This window comes from Mastacembelus armatus, chromosome 18, assembly GCF_900324485.2.
Source record: "Mastacembelus armatus chromosome 18, fMasArm1.2, whole genome shotgun sequence".
Lineage (NCBI taxonomy): Eukaryota > Metazoa > Chordata > Actinopteri > Synbranchiformes > Mastacembelidae > Mastacembelus > Mastacembelus armatus.
In genome coordinates this window covers 15,730,718-15,740,549 of record NC_046650.1, presented here as the reverse complement: position 1 = coordinate 15,740,549, position 9,832 = coordinate 15,730,718, and positions in this window count along the sequence as shown.

The window sequence follows — 9,832 nt, the reverse complement described above, 5'->3', positions numbered from 1 at the left end:
AGGCTGGATTATACAGTCAACGCATCAATAACATTGTTATGACACAGCTCTTAACTGGCGATGGCCTCTACCAATTGAAACATGAAAAGCCAAGCTGTTGTCATCTGCCGAATCCTTCCACAATCCCAGCGACTGGTTCCACACTGCTGCAGAAACACTCATAAGGGCACAAACACTGGGGAAATGTATCAGGGATAACTAGCCTACTGAAGGAGCGTGCATAAACACAATCATTAGGGAGTTCTCCATTATACACCTTGGCCTGTGTGCAACATACACAGGGAGGCAAAAAGCCACGTACACACCTCCCCTCCTCGCTCAGTCCTCTCTCTGGCCCCAGGATTAGGGCAGAGGATTGTGCACAGCTGCTCCCAAACACCCCCGATAAAAATCAGGCAATTTCACAGTCAGTGGCATTCTTTCATCCCTAATCCACACCCTGCGTACAGTACAGATGAACCTCGCTGTGATGAGAACAAGCTGCTCTGAGCTGACCCCCACCGCCACCCCAGCCCGGTCAATGTGGACACCTTCGATTAGCTATAGAGACACTGAGCGGTGCAGGACCAAGATGCTGCATATTGATCTGCACTTCCTTTCCAGCCACTAATTAGATGTATTTGTGTCCAAACGGCCTTCTTCAGCCCTGCCAGCATGCATTAATTAACACTCGCAGTTAGAATAACAGTTTTTGAGGATTAACTCGTAGCTTGGACTTTCAAAATGGGTTTTATAGCTAAAGAATCATCCCTAATTTCAAAAACCTCTCTTTAATGTATTTCTGTCATCACAGGAAACCATTATTCTTCATAGTGTTTTTTTTCCTTCTCAGGTTATTTGCTTTGCCCATTTTTTCCAACCCCAAACCTCCATTTAGAGGCTAATTCTGCACTGAAGTTCAAGGGGGGGAACAGAAAACTGCTTCACAGCAAAGAAACACGGGGGAAACGTATGAATCAAAAGGCAGGGAAATGGAATTCACTGTACAAACGCCGGGGGAATTTCAATGTCCACCGAGGCACAGTAGAGCTCTGTTCAGGCCTCGCAGGCTTTGGGGTGAAAAGAGCAGCAGCCACAGCAGGACTCATCTATTCTGGCTTCCACAGAGACAGGTCTATTTGTTTAAGAGGCAGCAGACCCAGCTGATGGATGCTGAAGCTTTAACACGGGAACAGGATAACGTGATGGTAATTAAATAAACTGGCATCTATGCTTAAAAAACAAACTTTATTTATAGTGAAATTTGAGTTGTGTGGATTAATAATTGAGCAGACTAATAAAGTGGATGTGAATGAGGACAAATGTGTTCAGGAAAACGACTCCCAGCTCACATCCTGGGAGGAGAATATTAAACCAGCTCTCTGCTGATGGACTGTGTGAAACCCTGGACTTGCCGTCGTCTCTCTTCTTTTAATTCTGATTTATGCAGGGAGTCTGGACGTCGCTCTCACAGAGGGCAGCCTCGCTCCTTTTTTGCACACACGACTCGAAATGTTAACGCATGTAGATCAGTGCGACTCTTGTTTGGTCTTTGAGAGGGAATTCTGGTTTCTCTTCACCTCCTCCACAAAGGTCAAAGGTGGGTTCAAACCTGCCAGTGACGCCTCATAAAAACACTTAGTACCTGGACCATAGTATCATGTTGCTGATTGTAAAACACGCAGTGACGGACGTGCCGAATAATAAGAAACCTTTCCCTCTTATTAATTATTAGTACTCGGAGCTGTCTGTCTGTCGATAACACAAATAAATATTTAATAATCATAAAATGAAGGAAATAATCTGAAAGGAATTAAAGTGGAAAGAGTAGTTGACCTCAGAGTTGGTAGTGAATGTAATTTCAGTGGGGATGAAGGTTCAGTAATGTCCTGAAACACTAGTTCTTAGCGCATATTATTCAGGAAGGATTAAATAGGACATTTCTTGGGGACTATTTTCAGCTGAAGCCTAACACACATTAATATTAACATTAATACAGCAGGGCAGCACCCATGTTGATCATATCTAACACGCTTTTAAACAGTTTCTGGGCAACAATCGATCCGGCACAGATGAAGAAGCTCCATCAGGCTTTAGACGTACAGGACAATGCTTGTTATTAGGATCAAGTCATTGTTGGTTTTCATCTTTTTGTGGGATTTGTTGACGACACAAAAATAAATAGAATATCACCAGTTTCAACATTTAAGCATGTGCTAGACTGAGAAACAAACATAGGATAGTCTCATATGATCTTTAAGATGGTGATAATACAGCTGCTACCTAAAGGGCCCAATAGGGTTGTTTGTTTCACCAGAATAGAAGAGGATGCTCATATTTGCATGTGGAAGTACACACAAAGATTACACAACGGGCCTATTGTGTGTCACTATTTACTCAGAACACAAGTAAACAAATTATTTACGCCCACAAAGTGCTTGTCGGGCTGTCAGGTATTATCAATTCATGCATCAGGAGATCAAACCGATATGTCTCGTTATGATAATTTGAGCAACAAAAGGCAACAGCGAAGGCAAAGGCGGTGCCACAGGTGTTGCTTACTCACTCAAGCTCCACGTTGGGGCTCAAACACCGGAGAGAAAAGCCGCGGTGCTGTCAGATTACCTTCCATCCATCTCCGCTTTAATGAGGGAGAAACAGCAGCGACCCCCTGATTGATGTCGGTGAAGGCCAGAAGCACCAGGGCTGATCCTCTCACCTCTCCTGGGAGGTCGCCTCAGCCTGGCAGCTGCTAAAGGGCACAGGTACGCTGTCCTGTGCCCTCAACCTGCCCTCACCTATTTGATCAGGGGCCAAGAGTGGCCCCCGCAGAGCCTGCCAAGGACCCCTGTCTGTGGGCCCCAGGCTGCAGACTCAGGGGCCCACACTGGCTCCTCTGCTTTTTGAGGCTTTGGGAAGATTAATAGGCCTCCTCTGTAGAGCGCCTTTGTGAGGCAGCGCCCAGGCGTGTTCAAGCTGTTGGGTTTGCAGGAGACGAAAGGAGCAGCGGCTAATTCCTCTGCAGGTCAGTTTGTCTGCTGCTCCTCTGCATTTTCAATGACTCGGAAAGGTCACATCCGCACGAACCAAGCAACTTAGAAAACGCATCCTGAGATCACAACATTTCTACTTTCTCCGATGCAGCTAAACTAAGATTTTCATCGAGAAACGGCAGAAAATTCTTCTACCCATCTTTATCAGACCGCCGGACCCAAAGCCCTTTTTTTTCTGCACACATGAACACACACACATGGTCCTGCAACAGCTGAGCAATCAAAGCCACATCCACACAATGCTGTTTAGCTGAGTTTGGTTTGGATTGTAGATTAATGGTCAAACGGATGACAACAAATATGCAAATGTACATATCATATTTGCTCAGCCGTTTTCAGCAGGGGGTGCTAATCATACACAAATACGTGGGTCACCATGGTGAGTGCTGAGCATCACTGCAGCTTTGTCTGTCACACAAACTCAAGCCCTGCAGATTTTAGACAGGAAGGTCTTTTCTCCTCTCATATTTCCTCACACATCGGCTGCAAATACCGAAACCCAAGGCAAAAATCCTCCTGAATGTTCTTTGAACTTAACACCAGGAGAAAATTTTTTTTTTTTTTTTTTTTTTAAACTAAAAGTTTCTGAATTTTATGCAAAGGCTTTTGGCCTGAAACCATTTTAATGATTTTTCTTCTCACTCGGTTGCAGGTGAGGGCCTTTGATTCTCGTCATATCACGCCTCCAATAGTGCAGCCACCAATAACAGCCTCTCTCACCCACACACACACACACACACACACACACACACACACACACACACACACAGATAGACACACATACTTCTGGCTGCTCCAGGTGCCAGGGTGTGAAGGGATCAGCCAATCCCTGAGCTCGTCTGAAGCTGGATGGTGGCCATCATGTTATTAAAAGCTACGGGTGAGCTTTGCTGCTCGCCTCTCCTCTGCACTCCAAACACTTTATGAAAAAATAACTTACGAAACAAAAACAGCGTCGGGTAGTGGGTAGGCTTCCCACAGGGGACAGAATAAATGTAACTTTTTCTCTTAGTTGTTTAATAAGCCAATGCAGTGAATCAGTCATTACGTGATTGATGTCCCCATCTCACTGTGTCCAATGATAATCCAGTGATATTATTTCCATAAACATCGTTATCAGATCATGGCATAGCATCTCCTCACTCAGGACTACTGGGAGAGCTGAAGTGCCTGTGATGAGATGAGATCACGTTTTAGAGGGAGCTGCCTGCTTTTTGCCTGTAGCCAAAAACAGCCTAATTGTGTTTTGTGCTATATGTGAATTATTATTAACGGCGATTCATTTACTACACTTCCTTTGCCAATTTCCTAAATTAAAAAAATACCATGTTGAGATTTACAGCTCACCCCCTCATTTTCAGCACCAGCTTCCAGCGTCACCATGGCAACTTCCAATCAGCAAGGATGGCGGAGCCTGCCGGCCGTGTGTTTGGCGCGAGGCTCTGAGAGGCGCAGGTGGAGCACATATGGAACAATGGCCTGGCGAAAAAAAAAAAACAAAAAAAAAAAAAAACACCCTGCCCGCCTGCATGTGCCAGCAGTGCCCATTTTAATCCCACCGTTACCTTCTAGTGCTCTCTGATGGAGACGTTCTGCCGCAATCACATCCTCAGACTGCTGCTGGGCCCGTGCCAGGCTTTCACTTGATAAAGCCAGACTCAGTGTGCTTTTGTAAAACAATGTCTGCGAGAGTCATGGATCAACCATCCCCTGATCGTTTGGTGTCAGTGCTCCTCACTGTCCTCGCTGACCCTAACGCAGGGAGATCCCAGTTTGATGAAGCTTTGGTTTTGGAGGATCTTAGTCCATTTCTGGTCATGTATACATTGAGGCTGGCTGTTAATGAGTTTTGTGCCTCATATGGCTAGTAATTGGGGTAGTAATGTTATGGAAATCACTAGCATGTGGAGTAAATAAATCAATCATCTGAGGGGTCTTATCTATCACTGCACATTTAGGCAGTCAGCTCCTATGTAGGTTAATTAAAGCACAATGGCCAAGGAAAGGACCTGGCACCCATCCTGCTTATGTTTAAGCCTTCTCTAGGCCTGCTGGGCTGGAGCTTTCTCCAACCAGATGAAATTTGCCCACTTTACCCACCCCCATCCCCAGCTGAATACATAAATCATCTGAATCTTCGACCCGAAATTCCATGAACAATGGCATTTGTCCACAAATACCACACATAATTGCTGGAGACTCTTCAAAGCAGAAATCATGTTTCTTTGCACTTATCTAGGAGTATATGGTGCAGATTTCTGTGGGTTATTTCATCTGGTTTTGGAATAAATCAATTAAGATGTTGAGCTACATCCAGCGTGGATAGTGGGTAAAGTGTGGCACAGCTGAGTCGCTTTCATGTTTGGTCTGAGCTCTGAGATAAGAATGAATGGCGTCTGTGTGTGTGAGTGTGTGTGTGTGTGTGTGTGGGGGGGGGGGTTGGTTGGGTAACATACATTAGACATGTCAAAGTTCAGATGTACATTTTCCTGTTTTTTCATCAAGTCGTCGCTTTAAAGAAGAGAAATGGACCAAAGTAGTCGGACGACTTTCAGCTCTTCCTGCATGTGGATGGGAAGTGATGCTTGCTGGGAAGATTTTCAGCACTGCTTCAACTCTACGGTACATTTAACAGTCAGCAGTTTCCCCTGAGTGTTGCTGCAGACCCTTTCATTAGCAAACAGGTCAACAACAAGCGTCCTACGCAGCTTCTGCACACTGTCTGTATAGAGTGGTTCAAGTAGAGCATGTTGTTTCAGCTAAGAAGTAGTTAGAAAGGCTTCTTAGCGCCAGCGTCGCCCCTCTCACCCTGGGAGCATCAGAGCGAAGGCACCGGGTCGATACAACTCCTTGTGGCCCTCGCGTGTCACCGATAACAACTGTATCTCATTATCCTCCTTGTGGGGGCCACGGCGGTAGCGGCGACTGTAAACACCATCCTCCATCCCTCCACAATGGGCCGTTTGCCGACAAAAGGCACTCTCGAAAGCTTGAACCCGCGCCAGCAGCTCTATTCATGTTGCCATGTACGGCAGATGTCTCGGCGAGCCTATGGAAGGTTACTGATCTCAGACAGAAAACTGCAACACAGGCTGGTGTCTTCAGGCATCTGCAGTAAAGTGAGGGGTGGAAGTATTTGGCTTCTTAGCATTGATACGGTGGGTTTTTCCCATCAGCAAAGATCTATTTTTGAGCAACAGCTGGAAGAGCAAAGTTAAAACAGCAAAAATCAGTAGGTTGGTAAGAAAATCAATCTGCCTCTAAGTCTATATCTGTCTTCAGCTTTGGATGCACACTCCCCCCCACACCCCACACCAATCATTTTCCTTTTTTAGCATCCCATTTATTTGCTTGGAACATGACTTGGTCTCAGACAAATTGTACAGCCTCTGTTGATCTGAGCTAAATAAGCTACCTCAATAAAAATTAAACGGCTATTGAAGCAGAAGACATTTATGAAGCAGATACGTCAAATATCTGTCAAACATCTGTCAAACATCTCCAACATGATGCACTAACATCATCATCGTTTGGCTCCAGACTGTAATTGTAGTGTTATTTCAGGTTTTATGGGGGAAACTTATTAATCTGTGGATCATTTGATTTTGGGCTCTATTTAAAAAGGCTTTATTTGACTATTCTTTATTATCTGACAGTTTAAAAAGGACGTTGTGAATCTGTGATTCTACAGTAGTTTGTTCATTTATTTATTACTGTGCGGGCCCAAAGGGGGCTGGAAAGCATCCCAGTATGCATTGGGTGACACGTAGAGACCTTCTGCCAGTGTATTGCAGAGCACATGCCATATATTAACCCAAACAAGGAATATGGAGTTTCCAGTTTACCGAACCTGCATGACTTTTAACATTTTTTGGCGCCTGGAGGAAAAGTGCACACACAGAGAAAACAAACAACATGCTGCAGCGATTCCTTCACAAATAACTCTGAGAAACGAAATAAAAAACAGGACTGTGTCCTGACCAGATCAGCAGCTACGCTACAAACAAACGGCATCTCTTACTGTATGTTTGGACAGTCAGTCAGTGTGACTATAGCAGAACCTTCACTGTTATTTATTAAGAAGCTGCACTTTATGAAATGCAGGAAACAAAATAATCAGCTCATGGTTAAACATCTCTGTCAACAAGCCATTTCTGCAAAAAGCGAACAAATCAATCATTACTGAGTGTGGCCCCGCTTTCATTAGAAAATCATATAGATTAAATGTTAATCATAGCTAAGTCTAAACCAGTGGGCTTCTGCCAAAATGACAGATGGACCATTAATGAGAATAACGAGGGGATCTTAGTCTATACACGGACAGGGAGATGCAACAACAAGCATAACACCACACTTGGCTTCCAAAAAACTGTTATTTAGACAGAAATAGATGAGGATAATCAGTATGCACGAGCAGAACCGCTTCTTTCCCAAAGTCAAAGAGGATGTGTTAGAAATGTGTGAGATCACGACAGTGGATGCAGGCGTGTTTTAAGATGTTTTCGTAGTGGGCGCTGCCACAGGAGACTGAGGGAAATTGGTGGTAACACCTGTCACACACATTCAGCATCAGATATTACCATCCGTCTCTTTCTCTGGGCTGTGAGCGATGAATAATTACTCTTGTTTAAAAATCTGCCTATTAGCACTAACCAGGTTATATTGGACATCTGTCCAAAAGCTGACTGATATAATTGGCTGCCATCGTAGCGTGCTTCACTACAGCAGAGCACACTTGCATGGCAGACGTTCACTCTGGCTCCATGACGTATCTGCCACATGTACATTTCACAAGTGAGTCAAATGAAATTGTGTGAGATGAAAGTTGTGGTGAAAACAGACACATATGTCCACGCATGGCGCTCAGTGGCATCTTATTGGCACGGTGTTTTCATCAGGTCTGATAACATATGTCGAGAACTCAGGAGGCTCCGGGCAGGAGGGAATAACACGGCGTTTGAAGTCAACTGTCGCATTAAGCAGAGACGCGGCACAGTTGTGTGGAGATGCTCTCTTGTTCAAAGGGATGGAAGGAACCGCTCCGGGGAGCGTCCAACATCAAGAGCTGACCCCGGCACTGTTTCCCGCTACCTTCTGCCATGCGTCCCGCCGCCGTATGCTGTGATTCCCAAAGACTGGCAGGCCTGTGCCATCTGGCCTCACTTCGGATTCCCCGGACACATATTGGGAATCCAAACTATGCCACCTCCCTGTCTCTCCCTTCCCTCTGTGCTGTCTCCCTCTGGGCTGTCTCTGCGCCTCCACTTCATCCCTGCTTGAGTGTTGGCTCAAGTGGAAGGGGTCTGCTCTCCAAGTGATCCCAGTTGCCCTTTTCCGCTTTAATCCCCTTGTGATGGGATCCAGTAGGGGGCCTTTAAATTCAGAGGGAAATGGTCGATAGTTTTTAAGATGAAGGAAATTCCCCACCTACTGTGGACTGTCCCTGTCGTAGACCTCCAGACTGCTTTTTCTTGACCCGCTGCTCTTTAAACAAGCCAAAATTTCCGGCCCACATTAGACAAACAGCCAACACTCATACTCTGACACCTGAGATTAAAAATCTTATGCAGCGTGTTGGATTTACCAGTTTCCGAGCAGTGACCGTGGTGTAAACATGTTTCTCGGCACACACAAAGACAGAAGAGGCTCCAGGAAGAGAGCAGTGGTGGGCTGTACAGTATGTTCTGTAGCACTGCCACAGATTTCACACTCTTTGTGTGTGCTTCTCTCTCTTCCTCTCCTCTGGGCTTTGGCTCAGTGGGGAATTTGATTCCCTAATAACTGGGGAATCAAAGTTGGACAGCACCATTACTGAGAATCATAAAGGAAGCAGTGGGGTGCGGGCCATTCATTCATCCAGGCCCATTACAACGTATACCAGATGGACACTGCACGTGACACCTCATGGTGACATCTCAAGACAGCCGCGGCCGCCTGCCTGCCCGGCTTGGAAAAGATGAAAGTTACGAGGGAGACGGGAGGCAGGTTGTGTCAAACAGAGACAGATCTGATCAACAACTGCACAGAGATGAAATCAAAGTGGCTGAAGCATGTGGCGTGAGGCATCTGGTCCTCTAGCAAACAGAAGCTAGAGTGGCTGCCAACGCGTTTGGGGGAGAGCAGCCTCCGCGGCTCAGAAGCCTCAAGCCGGTGGAAACGCTGCTGAGTTGCTTTAAATCCACAAGAGGTGTATGGTTTGGCTGTGTTATCCTTGTGGAGGGGCAGGAATTTATTTAGGTAGTGGAGACATAAGGCAGACGTGTGACAAAAGCCCTGGGCTGAAGTCAAACCAGGAAGTCATGTTTACATGCTGCACATATTTCAGACCACTGGACTACCAGGACACCCCCTGTGCTACGTTCTTAACACAACCAGTCTGAACAGTAGCTTATTTATTCAAAGTGAATCAATAGCGAAGGTGACATTAGGAATCTGGGCCTGCTGGAAAGAAGCCAGTACATCTGCTCCAACCCTGGGCCACTTTCCTTATCTGCAGGGGGAGCAAGATCTGATAGCAGATATTTAAAATGCTCTTTTGGTTAGTTTTCCATCAGGGGATATTAAAGCAAATTGCACATCCCCGACAAATTAAAACGGAGTTGATGTAATGTGGGTTCATGTGTGACAACATTATGTATGGCGTATCTGTGTACATCAAGTGTAAAGGACCTGGCATTGATTTTACATTTCATCCTACTTCCTGCATAGAGCGCTGTGAGCATCTGATCCCCTAATCTCCGAATGCCAGCTTTCCCTCAATGTCATCTGCCAATGAGCTGCAACCAGGCACCCATCCTGCC